The sequence below is a fragment of the Littorina saxatilis genome, linkage group LG17, assembly GCF_037325665.1.
Source record: "Littorina saxatilis isolate snail1 linkage group LG17, US_GU_Lsax_2.0, whole genome shotgun sequence".
Classification (NCBI taxonomy): domain Eukaryota; kingdom Metazoa; phylum Mollusca; class Gastropoda; order Littorinimorpha; family Littorinidae; genus Littorina; species Littorina saxatilis.
Genome location: NC_090261.1, coordinates 52,247,413 through 52,260,082, shown reverse-complemented (window position 1 = coordinate 52,260,082; position 12,670 = coordinate 52,247,413).

Genomic DNA, 12,670 nt, shown 5'->3' with positions numbered 1-12,670 from the left:
TAGTTGTGTTGTATTGTATTGTATTGTATGGTATTGTTTGTATTGTATTGTTTTGTGGGTTTTGTATTGCGACAAACAAAGCCAGTTTTGCAACAATGCAGACAGTGACATATAAATGTTAGCAGTGCCTCAATCGAAGCAACACAGCATGGCGTATGAGCTTGTTCCACCCGTCGCCCAATGTTATTATCAATACACTTTTAACAAAGTTAGACCTACTACAGCACGAGGTGTTTCTGTCATCATCATAACTATTAATGAAAAAAATCAAGAATGGAAAAATGTAAATCTACATGGAAACATCAACCGTACGACCCTGGTCTAGTATTTCAATGGTCACATGTGTGTGTGTGTGTGTGTGTGTGTGTGTGTGTGTGTGTGTGTGTGTGTGTGTGTGTGTGTGTGTGTGTGTGTGTGTGTGCGTGTGTGTGTGTGTGTGTGTGTGTGTGTGTGCCGGTGTGTGTGTGTGTGTGCCTGCGTGCGTGTATACGACCCAGGCTTCGTATTGGTGTCTCCTTGAAAAGGTCATAAAACTCCGTTCTCTAAAAGAAACGGACTGCAAGTAAAACTAAACTTTATTCGAAAATGATAACAGGTTTAAGGCAATATCTTATCTTCATCTTTCTTAATTTCTACATCGTACAAACACTTAAACCTCACGGCTTACACCACAGTTCAGAAGCACAGCAATGCTCATTTAAATGAAAGTGTGGGAATCCACTCACCCGGGAAGTTTACAGTGCAGGTTAATTTGGTGTCTTAGCGTTAAACCGGAAACTCAATAAACCATTAAAACAACTACGAGAACCATACAATGATCACAGGCCGGAAGAGGCGAGATTGTTTGAAGTAGCGGTAACTGATCCGACAAAGAAGGTGTCAAAAGGGATCGCAGTTTTCCCTCCATCGTCTTTCTGAGTTGTTTGCTGTGTTGACAAAACTGAGTGGATTTAGAGATCGGACACAATGGAGTTGTTCTCCTGTTTCGACAAGGCTACTCCACGAAATGACCTCCCACTTCGAGAGTTTAATCCGTGAAACTGAAAGTGTTTGACATCCAAACTGAAATAAACGGTGTAAACTACCAGACGACAACAAAGTTGTAGCTAAGGGAGATCACTTTTAGAGAAGGCATTGCTGCATGAGTTGACGGACCTGACTCATTTTAGCAAACAACCAAGTCGGAAGCACAGTTGATTGAAATGTCAAGATATTACCCTCGTTACTCTTTCGGTTGATACGGGTTTTGGGATAACGGTGCGTTTCTGTTAATATTTCAAAACATATTTTACATTTCTGCTTTGTTCAGAAAATTTCAGTTTCTCGTTAACACACACCTGGTCAAACTGATCATTGTTTTAGTGGGGCGCGGGTGGTGGGGCCGGGGTCGTGGGGAGGGGGGTGTGTGTGTGTGTGTGACAATCTGAGCGTGTTTAGGTATGTTCTGACCATGGACTCACCATGAACCAAGGTTTAAAATATTCAAATGTTCCATGAAGCCATTATTATCGGCATACAAAATCTCACAGGGCCCCACCTGTAATTTACCAGATCCTGTGCTGTTTGTTGTGATTTCCTGTTGTCAGTGAGTTTGAACACTCTCAGGGCGAGTAAGATGTTCTTACCGTGGTGGGACCAATATCCAAGGTTTTGGGAGACCCAGATGTTCCATGAGGCCATCAGTCTCTGCGGCCAATAGCTCACCGGGCCCCACCTGCAATTAAACAGATCTTGTGTTGTTTGTTTGATTTTTGCAGTTGTCAGTGAGTTTTAAACACTCTCAGGGCGAGTAAGTCTGTTCTTACACCAAGATCCAAGGTTTAGAAGATCCAGATGTTCCATAAAGCCAGCAGTCTCGGCATACAATAGCTCACCAGACCCCACCAGAAATTTACCAGATCCTGTGTTGTTTGTTTGGATTTCCTGTTGTCGGTGAGGACAAACACTCTCAGGGCGAGTAGGATGTTCTTACCATGGTGGGACCAAGATCCAAGGTTTAGAAGACCCGGATGTTCCATGAAGCCATCAGTCTCTGCGGCCAATAGCTCACCAGATCCCACCTGCAATTTACCAGATCCGCTCCTCGCCGCCACAAAGCCGGTCCACCGTGCTAGCTAAAACTGCTGCAGTAAAACCTGGATCAGCCCCCTTCCTGAAAACACTCCCCTCCTTAAGTGACAACTTCCAACGGGTATTTATGATTTAGGGGCCATTTTCTCAAGCTGTCTGTGTACTTACGGAAATTAAAGGCCCGAGAGAGACTTTCCCCCGCACTGTGGAAGTCCAACGTTTTAAAGGCCGGTCGGCGCTATCTTCTTCGCGAATCGCCAGAGGTGGGTCGTTTGGTCTCAGCTAATAACTCACATCTCATAGTCCTATCTCTACGCTTCTGTGCGTCTCTTGAAGTCGCTCTCATACCCCGGGTAGAAAGCTGGTGGTATAGTCGGGTACAAAACGAGATATGGTCGGGATAAAGACTTTAAAGGGGTGGATATGGCCGGTATTAAAGGCTACTTTGCTCTCTCTTGACTGGATTTTTACTTTTTTTCTGCATAATTTTTGGTCGGCTTTGATCCCTCAAAGTGTCTAAGGACATAAACATACAAGTCGTTTTTTTGAATAGCTAGTCTCTGATCCAAGCGGTATCTTTGCATGAAAAAGAGGATGTATTGGAATGTTAATAACTGGAATGACTGGAATAGTAAACGGCTAGTGGGTTTCTCTTGGTAAGTAAAAAGAAAAAGCAAAGTAAAAGGAGAAAAAAAAGGAAAAAGTTGAAAGAGAATCCTTTCTTTGCTGTTGTTGTTGTTGTTGTTGTTGTTGATGTTGTTGATGTTGTTTTGCAGGTTTTTTTTTGGCACAACTAAATAAGCTGTATTAACCGACTAAAGTCGGACATTGTATAAGATATTTTTGCTTTACCACTTACTGTCATTCCATTGTTTTCACTATTCTTTATACAAAGCTTCGTTTCAGAAATACCTGAACACACATATTTTGTGGAATCTAAGTATCTCACCTGAAAGATCTTGCTCTGCGGTGTATCTAAGGCCCTTCATATACCATTAAACTCCGGGCGGTTGTGAAGAAGACTTGATGATTTGCGATAAGAGTGATCAATTTCCCATCAATCATCCATAGCGGATATACACCCTTCGTGGACAGTGACCCTCAACACATTCTATCACACCTAAAGATCTGTACAGTTGTTGTTGGAAATACCGCTCCCTTTCAGGGGTGGAACTGTTGTCGTTGCTTTAGAACGATTTGTGATTTTATTTGTGATGTGATCCAATTTACTGTGTTTGTTGATTGTGTGTGATGAGCCTGAATAAAAAGTACCCACAACTCAAACAATGATAAATTTGCCTTGTCTTTGCTTTGCCTTGCCTTGTCTTGTCTTGTCTTGTCTTGTCTTGTCTTGTCTTGTCTTGTACAGTGTATTTGATCAAATATCCGATCGGCACTTAGAAAATGTGACATCCTTTAAAGTCTCGTATCGGGTTGTTGCTTTAGCGCGATTCAATTAAATCTATAGTCAGCATTTAGACAATGTATGTGTTTGGTATAGTCTATTTGTATTTAGTTGTTTGTATCAAAAGCGTTTGACTGTTAAGTACCTCCATAGAACTGAATGTCAGTACAAATGTGTTTGTAACGAATATGTATAATCATGTGGCAAAGGCGTCAACTTAAAGCACTAACATGCTATGACAGTTGACGTTCAATCTTCTGTATCTCATTAGCTATCAACACTTGCACAAGAAAAGACATTTCCAGAGAATTGTATTTGAAGTATAGAGTGTACAATGATTGTTAATCTTTCTGGCGGCGATAGTTTCGTTCTAGGAACAACCCACACATTTGGCAGTTTACAACAAATTCGAAATATAAGATGTAGCCGATAAAATTGTCTCTGTGTATCTCCAAAATCATCGTTATTGCGAACATTGCGTAGATTTATTCAGATAAAAGCAATTATAAATCAACAACATAAATAAGCAAGCGAGTTACAGAGAAGAAAAAACACATTCTCCTATTATTAGTCACATACCTTTGCAATAAAAACATACACAAAACAATTTAAAACTGTTTCGATTCAAAATTGATGTAACTGTCATGCTGCATTTTCAGTGACAGAAAGTACCAACAGCCTTTCCTTAATCATGCTTTACATATCTCTTTCTGGCAGTCAACATTCGTCTAGAATTATCAGAAAAAGGAATCTTTTAAAATTATCTTATGTATCAGTACGCTTTCATCAAATTAATGTAAAAAACATACACACCCGATCCTGAGGCAGTTACGTCTCTGTTATGCGTTATCGTGTTTGTCTCGTCATCTGTTGTACGTTAGGGTAAACTCCAATCAATGCTAACGCCTAGAGCAAACAGAAATCAAAACAATACCTACGTCAAACTTTACAAGATGTAGAAAATAGATCAATCTGCAAGCTCAAGAACATCACCACAATCTCTGTCGATCAACAATTAATTACCCATATTCAAAACTGATACAAAAATCATCCATAGTTTTGTTAAAGGTATTGCCCTTCTGGTGTCAGTAATCATGATCACCGCCCCAGATCTTTTCAGGCTTTTGCACGGAATAAGAGCAACCTTCAACTGAAACAGAAGCCATTAGCCAAGAATAATTAAGCACACACAAATCAATTCATTCTAAAAAAATAAAAATGTATAAACAAGTAAATAAATAAAGGAAACAGTATAGAAAGAAAGACCGGCACGGTGGCCTAGTGGTAAGGCGTCCGCCCCGTGATCGGGAGGTCGTGGGTTCGAACCCCGGCCGGGTCATACCTAAGACTTTAAAATTGGCAATCTAGTGGCGTCTGGCATTATGGGGTTAGTGCTAGGACTGGTTGGTCCGGTGTCAGAATAATGTAACTGGGTGAGACATGAAGCCTGTGCTGTGACTTCTGTCTTGTGTGTGGCGTACGTTATATGTCAAAGCAGCCCTGATATGGCCCTTCGTGGTCGGCTGGGCGTTAAACAAACAAACAAACAAAATAGAAAGAAAGAAAGAAAGAAAGAAAGAAGGACAGAAGACAGAAAGAAAGAAAAACAGACAGAAGGGTAGCCAGAAAGAAAGAAAGGAAGAGAGAAAGAAAGTACGAAAAAAGAAGAAAAAAAGAAAGAAAGAAAAAAAGGAAGAAAGAAAAGACAAAAAAAGCCCTACAGTTTGCAGAGGATTGCAATAGGTACCTATGGCTGATTAAATTTGGTAACTGACTCCTCTGTCAATCAGCAAAATCCATTTCACAAAACTGTACCTTTCTGCACGGCAATCAGTCACGCTATTGATTGTTGGTATGAGTACAAGTGAAAGGACGTTCTTATTCCATGTGAATTCCTGGATTGATCTGTGCCAGCGAAACATCGTGTTCGCGAGAAGGAAAGTGTCTTTTAGAGATTCTGCATAGCGATGCCTCTTCCCTATCAAGAACATCAGCACAATCACTGTCTTTCAACAATTAATTACCCACAGCCGATATAAAAATCACTTATGCTTTTGTTAATTTATTCTTTGAACATTGCCTTAACCCCAGTCTGAGATAACGATCTCGTAATATCCACCGCGATACAAGAGTAAGAAAAACAAAGTTAGAATGCCTTGATTACAATTTAAGAATTGTATATGTTGATGTTGTTGACAGCAGGCGTTTAAATGCACGCGGAACCATCGTGGTTATCTGTCAACAGAAGCCACCACGCAGCAGCGTGAACACCTGAAGCATTGGGGTTTTTGTCACATCATCACCTCTCTCGGCCAATGAATCCCCCTCCACCCCCCCTCCTTCAACCACACATAATTGTCAGTTGATGTGTGTGGAAAGGTATGTGTGCAGCAATAGAAGTCCGGAAATAACTCGCTCGCCGGTGATTGGCCTAGAATGTCACGTGGGAAATCTTGCCCGAATGTTTCCAAGAGAGACAACTCTTTCACAACCCATACAAACTCGACAGAGTTATTTCCAAACATCGTCTTTTCAAAACAAATCGTGTTGGAGAGGGATGAAAAAGATGAGTTGGCCTCATAGTTATATGAGCTAAGCTTGGTCTTTCTGGCATCCACAAGCCATTTCAATTATTGAAATCAATAATCAAAATACACGAAAAGCTCCCGGCAACTTCAAACAGACATTACATAACACCTCCGAGTTTGCAGACTTTCTTTTCAGTAAAAATCATTTTGCACTGATTTTTGTGAACCCGGGTAGCTCAGGACTGGTGGTAGAGCACTGGACTTGTGATCGAAAGGTCGCTGGTTCGAATCCGGGCCGGGACGGACACGGGTCAACTTTATGTGCAGACCCAGAGACGGTATTCATCTCCCACCCCCGTGTCACCACAATGGCACGTTAAAGATCTTGGTCATTCTACCATAAGTGCAGATGGCTGATACCACCTAAACACGCATACATCAAAAGCCGTGAGGGCGTAAAAACTCGAATCGTATAAACCAATATAGGCAATTAAGACCTGACGGACAATAAGCCCCTTAAAATGTACTTTTGTAAACCTAAAAAGACTGTATGGTTTTTTTTAAAGATTTGTTTGTAATCTTTTCCCCCATTCCGTTGATTGTCAAAGTCAGGAACTTATTTCTCTCGAGTTAATCATTGCATACATGTGCATCCTAGTTCATTAGAGTACACTCTTCAAAAAAAGTTAAGAATCGGTTGAAAAAACGGATCTAATTATAAAAAATTGCCAAAAAAATAAACATCGACATAATAATTAAAAGATTAATGTATTTGAATTAACAAATGAACAATGAGTCTTGACCTAGAATTTTGTTTGGCAGGCAGAGTTATTTCCCTTTGTGGGACTTCTCAAAAGCTTCTGCATTTTGGAAGAAAAAGGGTGTTTTGTATAGCCCCATGAAATTTGCGGAACGCATGCCAGGGAAAAAGGTTGTAATGCACGTGCTACAACAGGGTCCTGGCTATGAACATCGCTCACCAGCTTGTGTTTAAAGGTTGACACGCTGACAAAATTATGCACAGTAGCAACATGCCCCCACGAAGAAAACTGAGCGATTTGGATAGAGGAAGTGCAATAGGATGGCTACAAGACGGTGTTGCTGCCAGGCAAGTGGCCCACAGGCTTGCAGTGGCTCCCTCTGTCATCATCAGACTAAAACAGAGATTCCACGCAACTGGAAGAGTGCAGGAGCGACAACGTTCTGGTCGGCCCAGAGTCACCACACAAAGAGAGGATCGCTTCATTCAGAGGCAGGCCATGCAACAAAGAATGGCTACGGCAAACAACATTAGGCAACGCCTACAAGCTACCACCAACACTGTTGTTAGTGGTCAGACGATCCAAAATCGCTTACACAACTTTGGCTTGCGTGCAAGGCGTCCAGTCCGAGGAACAACCCTGACTGCTAATCACCGAGCAGCTCGCCGAGCCTGGTGCACTCAACATGTGACGTGGCAACGTCAGCAGTGGGCTCGGGTGTTGTTTATAGATGAGTCCCGCTTTTGCTTGGAACCTGCTGATGGTCGCATCCGAGTGTGGAGGCGTCGCAGAGAGCGCTTCGCAGAAGGCGCCGTTCGGGAACGACAGCGTTTTGGCGGAGGCTCTGTGATGGTCTGGGGAGGGATCAGCACACATCCAAGGACACCTCTGTACCATTTAGTGGGCAACTTGACCGGTGTCCGCTACCAGAATGAGATGCTGCAACCCCTGGTCGTTCCAGCCCTCCAAGCGATCGGCCCTCGTGCGATTCTTCAGGATGACAACGCACCTCCACATCGCTCTGCAGCTGTAAACACCTTCATCCAGCAGGCCAGGGTCAACAAGATGCTGTGGCCAGCCAACAGCCCGGACCTGAACCCCATAGAGCACATGTGGGACGAAATTTGTCGTCGGGTACAGCAACATCACCCTCCTCCTGCCAATCTGGGTCAACTGCTACAATGGCTCCAGCAGGAGTGGAATGGAGTTCCCAGAGCATTCATTTGCAACCTGATCCACTCCATGCGCCAACGATGTGTTGAATGCCTGGCACACAACGGAGGGCACACGCGTTATTGACACTGATTCACATTGTTGTGAATTCCATTTTCGAGGGTTGTCACGTTTGACACACTCTAGCACGGGTAGACTGGACTCGTCAACCCTGGCAGGTAACTAGTCTAGGAGAAGGGAAACTCCGAAATAGAACCACGGGCAGATCAAGCTCAACAGCCCCGGAAGGCAATTGGTCTAGGGGAGGGACCCCTGACCAACGTTCAAGGCCGAAGTCGGAGATGCGGGACCCCCTGGGTGCCAAAAAGCGCTGCATCACGCAAATCACTAGTGAACGACGAAGAAGAAGAAGAAGACACACTCTAGCTAAATTGTCGCTGCCGCGTTCGATCTTTGCTTTGTTTGTCATTACTCCTTGGTTGTTGAATTATATAATTTTTTTTAAAAATGAAAGAATTCGGTCTTGTCTGTTTTGTGTGGCGTGCTTGTAAACAAGTGATACTTAACTTTTTTTGAAGAGTGTACAGTGAATCATGTCTTCTTGTGATTTGCCAGTCAACATGTTTGGACGGTTGCCGTAGGCAAAGAAGCTTGACTGACCTCACCGACACTGACGCTGGAAGAGCTGTGCGAGGGGCGTTGAGCTTCTGAGGTCTGAAGTGATTTACACCCTTCTGGCTCGTGTTGATGAGGTGATGACGAGCGGCGAACAAGGGAGAGAACTTGTCATGGATGAAGAGACAAGGGTGAGTAATGTCCCCTGGGCGTGTGGAGGAATTTCCACGATTTTTATTACGAAGTGGCTGACGATTGTGAGATATACTGCAAAGTTTATTGGACATGGTGGAGAGAGGGATAAGTAGAGGTTACATGCCGAGTCTCAGTGATTATCAAAAATAATGGTCGAAGTTAGCGGATCATGAAAAATGCTTCTTGTCAGTTTCCATGTTTTGAACTAAAATCAAGTACACAGTTATGTTGTCATTCTGCCGTGGCGGTAAAGGCAGATAGTGTGTGTTCTGTTCATGTTTTGGTATCGCTCAGGAAATGTTCTTTCCTCGAATGTGACTAGCAGACGAAGTTTTACACCCGTGTTCCAACGTTAAAAACTGTATGAAGTTCAGTTTTCTGGGGCAAAATAGTGTATGAAACCGCTGCATGTTCTTTAAGTTGATTAAATGTTTGCAATTGATTGCGTGTGATCTGTTTATACAATGAAATATTGTTGAAAACTGACCGTCGGATTGCAGTCTTGTCGATGCAGCCGAAATCTGGAAGGGGAACTACTCGTGTCGCTAGACAAAGTATGAGAGTTACTTTTCCTTGGAATCTTGCTAGCGATAAACGATTGTGCACGGCAGATCTGAATTCAGAAAACAACCAAACTCATGGATTTTATATTGAGATTCATGTGTTCCAGCCTGTAGTTGCTGGTTTAAATGCGGTATGGTTGTATTGTTTGCTCCAGAAATGTATATTTTGTACATTAGAGTGTTCTGAACTTTTGAGTCGCAAAACGTAGATCCACAATGTGTACAGTCTCTACCCATGAGCTATCGAGGATTCAGGCCCGTTGTTGGGTAAGTGATTTTGGTTGTTGGGTAAGTTACCGAAAAATAACTAGCCCTACAAGTTTACATAGAGAAAGAAGCAGAGGGGGGATAACCGTGGTATCCCTCCCCCCCCCCCCCCCGCCCCCACACCTACACCCTTATATCCCTCTACCCAACCTCTTAAAAGACGCCTCAAACCTTAAGAAAAAGCAGGTCCTGACACAGAGGGACGGATACACTTACAGAAAGAAAATCTGGAGACAAAACACACGGAGTCTCGGTTAAAAAGGGCTAAATTTTACTTCAGGTCGTACAATAGGTGGTTCGCTGTATACGCTTCTCACTCCTCCCGTCTGCTGTGAGGAAGACAATTACCAATTTGTCCTTGTCCTCATCAAAGACCTAAAACAATTATAAATGAGTTGATAAATAAAAGCATCTTTAATAGATAAATAATATATGAATACATTAAAAAAAGAAATCAACCAATCAACCAATAAATAAATCAATCAATATATCAATCAATCCATAAATCAATGCATAAATTAATAAGAAATGATCCAAGAAACGGCTTCAATCTAAAATGTTAGCCTATTTTCTCTGCTATTGGCACTCCGGACGATACAAAGGTAATTTTACCTGTTCCCTTCGAGAGTTTGAACCGGCTTCATCTTTTTCACTGCTTGGAGTTGTAATCCCTTCTATTTTTTCCGAGTGTTATTCTATCAGAACTGCCCTAATTCTTAACCTTTGTAAACGCAAAATGATTGCAGACTAAAAACATCGTTGTTGAATTCATATTGTAAATCTCGCCAGCATCTCATCGACAATCGTATTCGATATTGGAACCTTGATATAAGTCAATCTTCTTGCATTTTTCTCCGACGGATAGTGGGGCTCGTATGTTGCAGACGCACTCATAAATCATTCACATCTTGCAACAAACCTCATACTTTGTGGTATTGTTCCTTATAATTATTTAAGGGATTTCAGATACAGAGCCACTTCAGAAATCGGTTTTTTTTGTCTTTGATAGGGAATAAAAGGCTGCATTTACAGCAGACGAAATTCGTACCAAAAGCGCTCAGCAGTAAATATTCCCAACTCAGCAAATGTAAAATTCAATGGTTTACCATGCACCAGAAGTTGTCTGCTGATAACACATGCATGACATAAATACTCTTTTGGGTATTTTTGTGTTCTGGTATTTAATTTGATCGTTTTTAGAATTTTATATATCCGCAGCATGAAAATTCAAGATGGCGGCCTCCGCAACATTGCGTGTTTTGATTTGAGCGAAAACAACGTTTCTGAAGGTAAGTTTTCAAGAATACGCATCCATTCACCAATGTCACATCATTTTACTGTTTAATTCTCCCCTGGGGTCTGTTATTCATCGGGTGAAGCGCTGAAATGCAGAGTAATCTTGCAATAGCTCATCAAGCTGGATTGTGATGCTGATAGATCTAGATCTATCTGTTGATTACAAGTAAGGAAATCATGATCGCCACGCTGGTGATTTTAAACAGATTAAACGAACTTTGAATAAAAGGCGAGGAGAAAGAGATTGTTCATGGTATGATAAATGATTAGTCCTGTCTACGTTAAGGACTTCCATAAGGTGGGGAGGAGTAGAGTCAAAAACTGAGTGAGGGTAGGCCAGATAGTAGGATGACCAGCTGGAGATAAAAACACTCCACTCCCCATGTCTTTACAGTGTTGTGATCAAACTTTCAAAGACGGTAGGTAACAGACAAAAGCATACAGTGTATGCTAATCAAATGAGATAAGTGGTTTTGAAAAATGAAGAGGTACCGCTCTTTGAGTTTTACAATTTTGGTTTGTTGCTTGTTTCTCATCCTTTTGCTTATTTTAAGTTGACCGTGCATTGGTGTGAATTTTATTTTTACAGGATATATACAAGAGTTACACCACATGCCGGTTCCTGGGAACAAGCGTTCTGCATTTATTCCGGTGCCACAGAAGGGAGCCGATTTCACTAGTACTACTGTATCAAGGTTTGTTACCTAATACATCTTAACAGTAAGATTTTTTTATTTGTATTAATTGGAACATGTTTGCACATCATTTGTAAGCGACCTCTGTGAATTTGATGGGTTTAACGTACGAACCCTCACTATGGTCAACATTCTGTTAGCGACTGTTTGAAGCGAATAAATGTAGCGGTCAGAAAGATTCCAGAATCAGTTGGGTCACTGGAAACTGTGTTTGTTTGTTTTTTTAACCTGAAACAGTAAGAATTATACGAATTCATGAAATACAATTTTCTTTCATTTTGGTCTGTTGTGTGAAGACTTGCTAACCCGGCTTTGACCGACTCTCTGAGATAGTAAACATTATTCAAATACATTCAAATAAAAATGTCACTTTTCATCTTTTGTGTGAAGGGTACCACAGGCTGATTTCCTGCACCATGGATGTAGAGGAGGCCAGACAGTCTGCTTCTCATTCCAGCTGTGTTGCGTTTTTTTCTGCTCGTGACCAAGAGAAGTCACCCTGTCTGCCCATTTTGCATAGCCTTACAGGCTGTGACACTATGTCGTTCTTCAATGGTATTGGGGAATCAGAAGGCTTGGGAAGTATGGCAAGCATTTGAAGACGTCACTCAAACTTTCTTCAGGTTGTCTGCTCCTCTTTGTAAGCTGAGTACCACTGACAGGGCAGCACAAGAGCTTTTTGGTGTACATTTGTAGGACAAAACCAGCAACGTACTGGGTGTAAACAGTGCTAGACAGTACCTCTTTAGTAAAAAGAGCTGCCAAATTGACCATAATCCCCTTACAAGTGAGGAGCTGCTGCAGGACATGAGATTGAGAAGAGCCATCTACCTATTAGACTTCCAAACTCTGTGGGCTGGCAGTTCAAGGCTGGAAAGTGGGAGTCATTCTGGACGAGCTTTCAAGAGGTATCCAGCGTGTGCCGAGAACTCATGAGGTGTGCCTGCAAGAAGAGCTGTACAACAAAACGCTGCAAATGCTGCTAAGAAGGACTGCAGAGCACAGCTCTCTGCAAATGTGCTTGCATGCCTGTGAAAACTGTCAGCATCTAAACTGTGCAAAAATATTATTGCACCCATTTTCATACCCCAACTCAAACTTT